Source organism: Hippocampus zosterae, chromosome 4 (genome assembly GCF_025434085.1).
Source record: "Hippocampus zosterae strain Florida chromosome 4, ASM2543408v3, whole genome shotgun sequence".
Lineage (NCBI taxonomy): Eukaryota > Metazoa > Chordata > Actinopteri > Syngnathiformes > Syngnathidae > Hippocampus > Hippocampus zosterae.
In genome coordinates, this window is record NC_067454.1 from 6,740,672 (window position 1) to 6,752,999 (window position 12,328).

A 12,328-nucleotide genomic window follows, 5' to 3' on the forward strand; every position below is an offset into this window, starting at 1 on the left:
GCCATTGTCTAGTTTGCCAGCTCTCATGGGATGACTTGTATTCGAGCCTCTGCAATACCAGCACTCTCAATTAATAATTTATGAGATGTACCTAATTGGAAAACCTTAAAAAACACACACACACACATCAAACCCTGCTTTAATGATGTCACGCCAGATACAAGAAATGATTTAAATGAATGCAAAAATGGGAAAGAAAAAAATGTAATAAAGTAAAAAAGAACACGTAAGCCTAACTTAGAATAAAAATACAATGTATATTTTTAATAAAAAATACAGCATGCATCTTAAATTTGAATAAATTAAAAATATTAAATGTAAAAAAAAAAACAATGATCAAATTTGTATTGACTCGCTCCTCAAGCATTTCAAGATGAATTATGCACAACCGCCAGCTTTTGATAAGCACACAAGTCCCATTTCTTCCCCTCCCTCCTCTTCTTATTTATGCTCCATTTTTGCCACCCGCCAAGTCTCTTTCCCTCGAAGAAATGAGGAGGCAAAAAAAAAAAATCTCAGTTTAAATCGGTCCAAGATTAAGTGACTTTATTGGTTCTGTGTGCGCCCTTTTGATTGATGATCAAGGTCCGGCTGTTGTAATTCCCATATTCGCCTCCATCGATTTTTCACTTTAAAGCCAATTGTAGCACTAAAAAAAAAAAAAAAAGAATTTAAGTGTTTTCAAAAACTTGCACCACACATGCGTGTGTGTGAGGACGACTTAACGCCGCCTCAGTGTCAGGACTGCAGCTCGTGCATCACCTCGGTATCCTGTCATCTCCTTATCTTCCTTTTTTTCTTTTTTTTTTTGCACGAGAACCTGGGTTTAATATGCACAGGCTACTTGTTTACACCTCAAAGGGGGACTTTAATCAGATTCAGATCGCTTCACTTGGACTGCTCCACCCCCCCTCACCCCCCCAACCGGACGAACGTACGCGATAAGGTCTTGAAGACAAAAGAGGACGAAGCAACGATGTGTCTCATTGCCGGAAGAAGAATAAGTCGGACGTAAATAGGAAGGGGGTAGGAAAAAAAAGTGGCTTTACTGCTGCAGACGTGCACGCCTGGAGGTCCACGCGCACGCACACGCGCGTCACGCCGGTCCTTGGAGACTCTCCGGCGCTGCGCAGTTTTGCGAGTTGCTTCGCGATTGGCTCCCCCCTCCCGTGTCTCTCTTCCTCCCTCCACGCCTCTCCTTTTACCGAGGAGGCAGGCATGCTCGCCCCGGCCACAGAAGCTCCGAGGCGGCGTCAAACTTGAGTCCCGCGCCCGCCCGCCCCCTCCCCCCCGGCCTGCCAGAGACGGCAAGCGTGTCCACGCGCTCTCCGTGGTGCTGAACGTGGAAACTAGCCGTGCCGATCAACTCGTCAGGAGGCGTCGGGCGCACCGAGCACACCCCGCCGGCGTCTCGCGGGCTGTGCGGTCGTCAGGAGTCGTGCAAAGGTAGAAAAGCTGCGCTCAGAGCCGCGGGAGTTCCGCTTTGGCTCTTATGACAGGCTCGTGTTCCACTCTACTTGTTCTCTCAGTGCATCTTCCCGCGCGTGGGTTTTTACGCAGTTTCTGTTTTATTTGAGGGGGGGGGGTATTCCACTCTAAAGACTTGTGCGCGCGTGTGTGTGTGTGTGTGTGTGTGTGTGTGTGTGTGTGTTGTGGGTATATACCGATGAAATGAATGAGTGTTGAGCAAGGGTGTTGACCCCCCCAACGACGCCAACCATGTTAGGGGCAGCCTGTCGATGTATTGGAGATGTTGAGAATTTCATGTTGGGGTTGACTCTAAAGTCAAGCTTCTTGTTGCTTTTTTATTTTTATTTTATTTTAACCGCCATTAGTTTTGAAGGCTTGTTTTTAAAATAGGTTCCTGAGAAATGACAGAGCGACACAAAGTAAAAAGGTGAGCACAAAAGCGGGGAGATGGGAATACAGTTAGAAGAATGTGCTATCGAAGTGTGTGTCGAGTGTAAAGTATATTCTTGTAGACGGCAGTTTTATTCACAAGAATATTGTCGGAACATGTCATTTTAATATGTGTGTTTGACTTTTTCTTTCACTTTAATTTCACTTAAGTTAAATTATGCTTTTTAAAAAAATGCATACAAATTAGTGACCCCCCCCCAACAGCCCCATTTTCCATGGGAAATTTTTTTTCCCATCCCTCATAACTTGACACCTTTTTTACATTTTGACTTTAGTCATAGTTAGCGAGTCGCTACAAAGAAACAAATAGTTCTTGACATTGAAACATTTTCACTTCACTGGAATTTGTGCCATTAGGTTGAAGAAGATAACGTTTGCCTCCTTTTAGGAGTAACACGATTCCTTTTTTTGATGGATCTTTACAACTTTATTCTTTAAAATTTACTTCTAGTAGTCTGTTCAGCGTTATGGACACATTTCAAGAGGGTTTTTTTTCTTTTATTGGAACTTTTAAAAAATTTTTTTAGGTGAACTGACAAAATGGAGCAACTTTTAACTGAGTTTTTAGATATAATGGATCCTACTGTGCATGCAACCACGTTGTGGGTTTGATCCCCGGGGCCATACTAAAGTGTCCTTGAGCAAAATATTGGACCCTTATTTGCTCCTGATGCTGCGTCATCAGTCGGTGAGCAAGAAGTCGTCGTGAAGAGATTTGAATGCGATACAAGACCGTATATGCGGTGTGATCATTTTTGCCTCCACGTTTCTTTAATGAGTCGGTTTGCTTTCTTGTGTTGCCGACTGGAAACCAGACTTACAATCGCTGTTGAAGATCTAAGTGCCGTTTGCGCGGATGTCACAAACAATGACTGTGCTTGTTTGGAAACGAGAAAAAACAAAACGTAGGATTGCTCCAGTTACATAAACGGCATGTTGAATTCATTTTTCAAATGGTTCCTGTGAATGCTCTTGATTTGCAGCGCTGCAGTAGGCATCTCTACTTTTTGACCTCAGAGTTTGCAAACACCTTGAACAGTTAGTTGTGTGTGTGTGTGAGAGAGAGAGAGAAAGCGAGAGTGATTTGTTATCATTGAGTTTACAAAAAAAAGTTGGGCTTGAGTGACATCCAAACTGGGGTGGGCGGGAGAACAAAAAAGCCAATACTATATTGATTTAGTTGTCCATTATGTTGGCTCCAATGTGATTTTTTTTTTCCCTTGGGAAGTTTTGTAGAGAACCTTGGCAGTGAATGGACTCCTGGTTTGTGCAGAAATTCTTGATTGGGAACTAGTGATGAATTTTTAGAGACTCTTGTAATTCGCCTTCCACTGTGAACGCACAGTTCTGCTGCAACAATGGAGCACAGAATTCATTAAATAAATGGAGCTTTTTCTGGTGATGTCACCAGTCTGCGTTTATTGCCACGCAAATGAGATGGGACACGATGAAATGGGCGCATTCCAACTCGAGAATGCAAAGTGCACTTTCTCACCGTAACCCCTGACCCTCAATTCTTAAGTCCTCTCACCAGTTACTTGTTGCGAGGATCTTCCCGAAACCCGAACACTGCTACAGTTTGAGCATACCTAAAAATCGATACAAAATATCATTACTTTTTAACATTATTTTTTGTAGGCTGCATGGTGGAAGACAGGTTAGCACATCCGCCTCACACTGCAGAGGTGCAGGGTTCGATTCCGGCTCCGACAATCCTGTGTGAAGTTTGCATGTTCTCTCCATACCTGCGTGGGTTTTCTCCGGGTACTCCGGTTTCCCCCTACATCCTAAAAAACATGTGCGGCAGGCTAATGTAACACATGGATGGTTATTGGGCTGTGATTGGCCAGATCAGGGTGTACCCCGCCTACTTCCCGCAGGTAGCTGGGATAGGCTCCAGCACGCCCGCGACCCTTGTAAGGAGAAGCTGGATCGAGAAATTTAAGCGTTTCCCCAAAAATGCATGCTACAAATTGTCAGTTTCAAGTGATTCAAAATTATTTATTTTTCAGATTTTTATGGACACCTTTGCTCTTTCATATCATTCTTCCAAAATAATCCATAGCAACTGCAATATGTCCTGAATAGAACATCTAAAAATGTGCTTTTTATTTCACCCAGTTGCCAGAGACATGTCACATGATATCTGAGCAGTGTTCCTATTGGCTGGTTTGAAAAAATCAAGATGGCTGCCACCTGTTGATATGCCTTCGTGTATATGAAATGTGTGTCATTTGGGGTTTCTTTTATTTCAAGAAATGTCAAAAATTAAAACGACAACAAAATTATGACACATTTATGAACAATATATTTTTTAAAGTGCTGTTTAATTAAATGTACAAATACACCAAATTTAAATCTACTGTATGTGAGTGTTGAATGTGAATGGTTGTCAACGTGTGGCCTACGGTTGACTGAGTTTAGGGTGAGGGCTTTATTTTTTGCGACCGGCTCAGCGCATTGCACTAATCGCTGCAAAGGCATTCTAGAGCGGGCGTTGGGACTCATTTCACAGATGCGTGCCAACCTGCTGCATTTCAAAAAGGGCGGTGTGCGCCGTTGTAGGACTTAATTCATCATTCCCTTTAGATGTGGCAGATTCAAATGTCGCATGGAGATGAAACGACGCAGCAATCCGTGTGTGACCGTGAGCTGGTGTGGCTATAGACCACGGTACCCTCATTAAATACAAAATGAGCCGCTGATAATTGCTGACAACTCATGGAATAATAGCTCATGTAATCATCCCTATTCTCGATCTTGGACCGTCCCCGCACCACTGAAGACGTGGTCGAGGCAGGCATAACTTGCGACCGATTTTCTGCCACCAAATTGGCATTTCGCTGCATGTTACGTCAAGGACACACCCTCGCTTCTCCGGAACACCCAGCATGGCGCAGATTGGGTCTGCCAAATTGGCAAATAGCTAGCAGACGCTAGCATTTCAGCATCTATGGAAATGGCTTTTTTTTTTTTTTTTTTTGGATGAGGCTGCCATCTGCAGGATTTCGTCCGACTGCGCCACTCTCCTCTTCCGCAAAATAACAATTTTCCTTTCACGTTCACACCTTCTTCCATTGCATATAAACGTTAATATTTGCTCTGCATGTGGCTCATCACACATGCAGCGGGAGGCGGCACGCAGGTGTTATCAAGCAACAAGAGAGAACCCCCCCCTCCACCCCACCACCAAACTCGGCCTCCACTGCCATTCAATGGCTCCAGTCAGATGGCCCCTTAGAGGTCGGAGGAAGGGAGTGGTCCAAGCCAAGCTGGGAGTGCGGGTAGGCGGGCAGGATGTAGGAGGATAAGAATTGAGAAGCAGACTCTGATGGTTTGCTTAAAGATGCCACTAACAATAGAAATTGAAGGGCGGCTTTGTTTGACGGCCATACAGGAGGACACGAGGCTTGCCAGTTTGTTTCTCCGCTCGGATGAGTGAGCGACTTGTTGCCCGCAGGAAATAAACAGCTTCCTGTTTGTAAGTGCTGCAAACCAATCCTGATTGATGGCTTTTAAAACGGGCACGACTGGAGGGAAAGAAAACCTTGGTGACCCAACATTTGGCTGAGAATCCGTACAATGTATTTGCCATTTTGGGGGATGGGGCGTTCGATATCCTGACCGAAGGAAAGAAATGTGACAGGAAATGAGTGATAATGAGGTGCGGTCGTGTCAGAAGATGTGCTATTATTTGGCTTGTTTCACGTGACTTTGGATCAGCGAAACGCGGATATATGTTACTGATAGCTCTCCAAAGGAGAAGGAATTCAATCTTTGGTTAAAAAAAATGTTGAAGAATGAAACTGTTTTTGTGGTTGTTTGTTTTGCCTGTACATATAATAAATACATAGCTGTATTTATTGTTAACTCATTCAGTACCAGCCAATTCTGGACCAAGTCTGAAAAGACGTTTAAAAACGTCTTTGGGAGTGAATGAGTTAATGTACAGTATATTTTAGATTCTTTTACCATGTACGATACCGTAATTTCCTGAATATAAGATGCGCCCCACGATTATATGATCACCCCCCCCAAAAAAAAAAAAATAAAAATTGCTGATCAACTAGAAAGTGTCTTCATGACTTGACTTAAACCGATTAGGTCATGTGGAAATGTAGAAGGACACTGGAGTGCTTACAGAAAACAAAAGCAAGCACAAGGAGAACATCCAAATTCAACACAGGGAGGACACAGCCCAGATTCGAACCCCTGCCCTCACAATTGTGAGCCGTTCGTACTTTAAGGTACAGGACTAAAAATAAAAAGTTACCATTTCATTTTAGAAGTTGAATTATGCTTTCCGCAGTGGCCGGGTGGAGCCGAGCTGTTTAACATTGTGCAAAAATTGCATGTTTCATGTTTTTTGCCCTTGGCGAAGGTCCTCCCCCTCATCACGTATTAATCCGTTTTCTTCTTCTTATTTCCCGGCAAGTTAAATATAATTAAATAAAAGCCCGCGAATGTAATTAAATATGTATTTTGAATAATTACGAATGCTGCCCACCTCGCCGTGCGTGGCGGGGGCGACTGGGCATGCGGCGGGGGAGGAGGGAGAAGGATGAATAACCGGCGTGTGTGTGTGTGTGTGTGTGTGTGTGTGTGCTTGTGTGTGTGTGTGTGTAAGCAGCAAAATGTGGGAGGAAGAAGGAATGAAAGAGAAGATGAAGGCGCTTGTCTGTCTGCGTTGAAGGAGGATGCACAAAATGAGAGACGCAGATGTGTCCCCTGTGTGTGTGCACGTGGAAGGGGTGTGCAAGATACAAGTGTGTGTGTGTGTTTGTGTGTGTGCGCGCGCGAGTCCCACTAGAAAGGTGACTGTAAGAAGCATGAAACTGTACATCATCCATCCATCCATTTTCCAATTTATAGTGTGATGTTTTTGTTGTTATTTTAAAATAGCCTAGAGTGGTGGTCTGAACCAATGATTTTACCGCCCCCCCCCTCCCTATAATATAAATTTGACAGCACACCCAGAAAGATGTCGCCAAAAGTAGTGAATTGGTGACTATTTCCTCGCAATTGGCTGACTCGGTGTGAAATCCATGCCTGTTGAACACAAAATCCGATCTTGAAGGGCAGCAGGTGGATACGCAGGTTCATCGTACCGTTTGCCATCGAGTGGAGAAGCATTTCGTTCTTCGCTATGTCACTTTGGGATGCCCTCTTTTGTGTGTGTGTGTAGTCTACGTAAACATTGAGCTGTCATGCCCAACATTATATGTGTGTACATGTTTTAAAGACGATACCGTGTTGTGTGTTGTATTGTATTGTTTTGTTATTGTGTTATTATCACTTCAAGTTGGCGCCGCGAGAGTATCGTAGTTACCTTTATGGTAGCTCCAATACTTTTTGTTCTTCTACTTTCTTTCTTTCATCACTTTGCTGCTCTAAATTGGGAATTTCTTCATTGTGGGTTTCTTATCTTATATTTGTTTCCCTACGTGTGATATCAAGTCAGTTTGTTTCCAGCGTGCTATTGAGGCTACTATGCCAACTAATACTATTGATGAGACTCGTGGGAAGATGGTTAGATGGCGTTGAATAATTTACTGATTGTATAGAGTTGTTTGTGTAAAATGAGATGACGCGCTTTTGGGTGGTAGATGCTTCGTCTCTGTTGCGACAGACCGTTAAACATAAATCAATTCAAATGGAATTTTTGTACGTTCTTTTGAACCTCAGAGTTTTGGGTGCTTTACCATTTATTAAAATTTAATTTTGTGTGTGTGTGTGTGTGTGTGTGTGTGTGTTTGTTGCCTATCGGCAAAAAAAAAAAGAAAAACTTCGGCATCCATTATTTTAATTTGCATACTGTATTTATTTTTGTGCAAGCAAATACTTTCAATTTTCTTCCTTTCAAAATTTTGCCGCTGTAAATTGCCAATTTCTCCATTGTGAGACAAATAAAGGTTTCCTTATCTTATTTGCAGATTTTTGGTTGATCGCAGACCTCCGCCACTATCCCACATGAATCGTGAGGATTCGCCCTCTCTTGTTTTGTGGAACGTGTTACACGAAAAGACCTGCCATGTTGGCAGTTAAGGGTGTCAAAAATGTGTTTTTTGCTGATAGCACAACTGGCACGTATGGTGACGATCGTCACAACGATGCACTTTTTGTTTTGCGACTCCAGGCACGCGTTATCCCACTTAGAATTTGACATCGGATGATCCGTGCTGGGTAGCTTTCATGTTACGTGTATTTATAGCGGAAGCCATGATGACAAACATCGGTGCCTGTCGAGAAACTTTGCCTCCTTGTTTCTTTGTGGGGAACCGCGGGAAGAAAAGAGGAGTGCTCTTTTCATCCCGCTGATGGAGCGGAGCATGATCTGCACTTTGATCATAATGAATTATTCCTATCCTCAGCTATAAATACGTTCTGTTTCCAGTAGCCTCACTCTTGCTTTTCTGTGACTGAATCTCTGCTCGGCGAGACACCGCAGTTGTTGCAGCTCTGATTTCATTCTAAACGTGAGGAGTTTGACCGTGCAACAAAACTTTCCGAATGGAATGTCTGTGCACGCGCCTGAAGCAACTGGCGTCGTTTTTGGACGCCGTTCCCTTTTTGCTTCAACACAACAGACCAGAATCAAGTTTATTTTAATGAGATGGAATTCATGATGGGCGGCCCGGCGGTCGACTGGTGAGCACTTTGGCCTCAAGGCGCAGAGCTGCAGGGTTGGATTCCGGCTCCGGCCTTTCTCCTTGGAGTTTATGTTCTCCCTGTGCCTATGTGGGTTTTCTCCGGGTGCTGCGGTTTCCTCCTTCATTACAAAAACATGTGTGGTAGGTTAATGGGACACTCTAAATTGTCCCTAGGTGTGAGTGTGAACGCAATATATTGTTCGTCTGTGTGTGCCCTGCGATTGGTTGGCAAGCAGTTCAGGGTGTCCCCCGCCTGCTGCTCCAAGACAGCTGGGATAGACTCCAGCTTGCCCGTGACCCCTGTGAGAATATTATAAAATGCGGATTAGAAAATGGATCTACGGATGGAATTCAATATATTGATATAATTGTATCTCACTGTTGGCATGTAACCAGCTGCAAAAGAGACTAACCAACTAATCAAAAAATAACCCAAATAAATGTATGAATAGCTAATTAACCATGCTCACAAAAACTCAACAAATAAATAATCAACAACCACACAAATAAACCAAATACAAATAAAACTAACCAAGCATCTGAAAAAGAAATCAACCAGCTAAAAATTCACCCAACCCCCCAAAAAAATAAAAATAAAAGAAGTAACCAGCCCTTCACCCCACAGAAAACAATCTACAGGCTAAAAAACAAAAAACCAAGAACCAACTAAGAAACAACAACTAAAAAAAAAGTTACCAAGTAACCAACCAGCTAAAAATCAACAGCCAAACAATCAAATATCCCAAACCCAACAAACAAATCAAACAACTAAAAGGAAAAAAAACACCAAACCCAACCAATATAAAACCAAATGACTAACTAACCAACCTGCCAAGAACTAAACAAACTCCCAGTTAAAAAACAACAACTTCAAACCAACCAACCACAATCTTATGATGCATAAATAGACATCAATTTAGTAAAAACAACAACAACAAAAATCCTACAACCGACATTTAATTTTGTTAACAAATAATCTACACCAAAAGAGATTCCGTAGCTTGATGGCCACTGTAGTTCTTTCTTGTACTCAGCAAAGGAAATATTAACCAACCGACGCTGTCTGCCCTATCAAGCATTCAGGAAACAGGAAGTAGGTGAGTATGGATTTGTTTAAGGCATTTTTGTCATTAAAAAAAAGAAAAAAAAAGTTGCTTGGCATTTTGACACAGACACGTTTGTGATCAATATGTCTCAGTGGTTGTGTTTGCATGATGGGAAGGCGTGTGTGTGACGTGCGGGGAAGGAGTCTTGGAAGATGCACAACAGTTGCTGAGGGAATTGAGCTTCAGGAACAGAAAACAGAACACAGAAGCTTGTGTGCCACAGCATCACTCGAGGGGCATGCGATGTTGCGTTTCTTAGCACGTGGCTTGCCATTTTTTATTTTAATATTTTTAAACTCCCCGGTTCATCGGGGCTCATCAACCTCGCCCCAGATGGAAAGTATGGCGCTGTCAACCCATCACCTCTGATGGGAATAAAAGGTCACACCTTAATTATTCATTCAGGACGTCAAACAAAGCCTACCGCCTGTTATTTAGGGTACGGGAGCCCCGCTGAATAATTCACCGGGAGGATTCTCTTTCCTCCCGAGGTTTGGAAGAATCTCACCGACACCCTTGTTGTTCCTCAGCTGACCTTGAAGCAGCTACATGGATGGTCGGGGTCTAAATTCAATACCTGAAAATATGGCCTATTCTTCGATGAAGTAACCAACAAATCAGAGATGGCGAAAAAGAAAAACAAAAAAAAACCCAAAACGTGTCACTATCCAATGGACTAAAAGCCAACCAACCAACAGTAAAATTGACGAGATTTTCAACAAGAAGCAAAGCGGTGACTGCAATCAAAACCAACCTCTCAAAAGATCACCCCCCCCCCCAAAAAAACCCTAAACAACGATTTGAAACCAAAAATCAACCAACCAACTAAAACACCAAACCAACCAACCAACCAACTGAAAAACAACTCTAACTCAAACGGCGATTTAAAAATCAACTAATAACCAAAACCAATCAACTGGACATCAACGGACCAATTAACAGAGCAACTAAAGATCAATTAAAAACCAGCTTGACGACCCGGTGATCCAGTGGTTAGCATGTCGACCTCACAGTGCAGAGATACCGGGTTCGATTCCAGCTCCGGCCTTCCTGTGTGGAATTTGCATGTTCTCCCCCGTGCCTGCGTGGGTTTTCTCCGGGTACTCTGGTTTCCTCCCACATTCCAAAAACATGTATGGCAGGTTAATAGAAAACTCGAAATTGTCCCGAGGTGTGATTGTGAGCGTGAATGGTTGTTCTTCTCTATGTACCCTGCAACTGGTTCAGGGTGTCCCCCGCTTACTGCCCAAAGACAGCTGGGATAGGCTCAGCACGCCTCGTGACCCTTGTGAGGATAAAGCGGTTCAGAAAATGGATGGATGGATAAAAATCCTTACTTTATTGCCCAGATATTCAAGGACTTCCAGGAACAAAAACAGGCCAGAGCTGTCAATAACCAAATGAGTCCAACATATCACAATTGTATTGATTCTTCCCGTTTTTATTATGATTTATCATGATACTCCGAGATCCAAACAATCTCTTTACATCACACTACTCAGCGAGTGCCAGAGTTTGTTGTGCAAATAAATAAAAAAAGCAGATTAGTAGTCTTTGTGTTTTGGTACACTATCCGTCAACAATGGCTCCTAACCGGCTTTTCAGAAGATGTGAGCGGAGTTTATTGCCGCTGAAGAGGCCAAATCAGACATTAATGCTATTAAAGTGCGTTAAAGCGTAGAGCGCTGTAACTTGTGAGTCACTCCCCCCCCCCCCCCATTTCCCCGAGAGGATTAGCGTGAGGGAGAGGGTTGTCTTGTTCCCCAGGAGGCAGCGGAGGAAGCGACGTACGGATGATGGAGCGTAGACAAAGTGTGCGACACCCATTGAGTGACAGGAAGAGAGACAGACTACTAACACCATCATGCTTGAATAATAAATACATGCACACATGCACTAGATATGCAGTACAAAATGTCTCATGCGAGGGCTGTCAGGCAGCCCAGAAGCATTTTTGTCATGACGGTGACGGCGTCTCGCCCAACAACCGCCGCACTTATTATTCTGTGCTTACTCAGGAAATCATCTAGAAAAAAAAAGTCCTCTAGATTTTTAACAACAAATATTTTAGGACTGCAAATTGAATTCTCATATAGATGTTTTGTTTAATTTAAGAACAATATATTCAACAGGATAGGGTCTTAAAGACCCTCAAAAGTGAATTAATAGATTTTGTTCTCTATACTGTTATCCATGCTTGAAAATAATTCATGAAAACGTACAGACTTATGATGTTTGGCGTGGCAAAAACGGGGCTCCAGCCCAACTGTAGAAGAAATTTTCTCACAGTTGTAACATTTAGTTAGCTGGCTAAGTAACTATGTCCAAACCCTGAAAATATATCCTTCCCTTCACTTAGTAGAGTATAATTGCCTTAGAGCGCCTGACTGTCAGCTGTGAGTGTGCGCACCTCACACAGAGAAAGAGAAGAATGAGCGGGCGGTGGGGGCGTTTGTTTTCAAATGTGTAACTCGACAGCCAGCATGTAGACTGGGGCTTTGGGCAGGCGTGGCTGCTTTAGAGCGCCTCATTGTCAGCTCTGAGTGAGCGCACATCATAAAGAAAAGGCAGAGGAGTACCGTATTTTCACGACTATAAGGCGCCGTTAAAAGTCTTAAATTTTCTCCAAAATGGACAGGATGCCTTATGATG

The 12,328-nt window shown here is 43.1% G+C and overlaps 1 protein-coding gene across 1 annotated transcript in view; it reads left to right on the plus strand.

The window, feature by feature from the left end:
* Positions 1–757: 757 nt before the first annotated feature.
* chst8 (carbohydrate (N-acetylgalactosamine 4-0) sulfotransferase 8) overlaps positions 758–12,328 on the plus strand; it is a 136,585-nt gene continuing 125,014 nt past the window's right edge. Inside the window, exon 1 of the mRNA XM_052064370.1 lies at positions 758–1,446. The gene's annotated coding sequence lies outside the window, so the exon portion shown is untranslated. The remainder of the gene's footprint in view (positions 1,447–12,328) is intronic.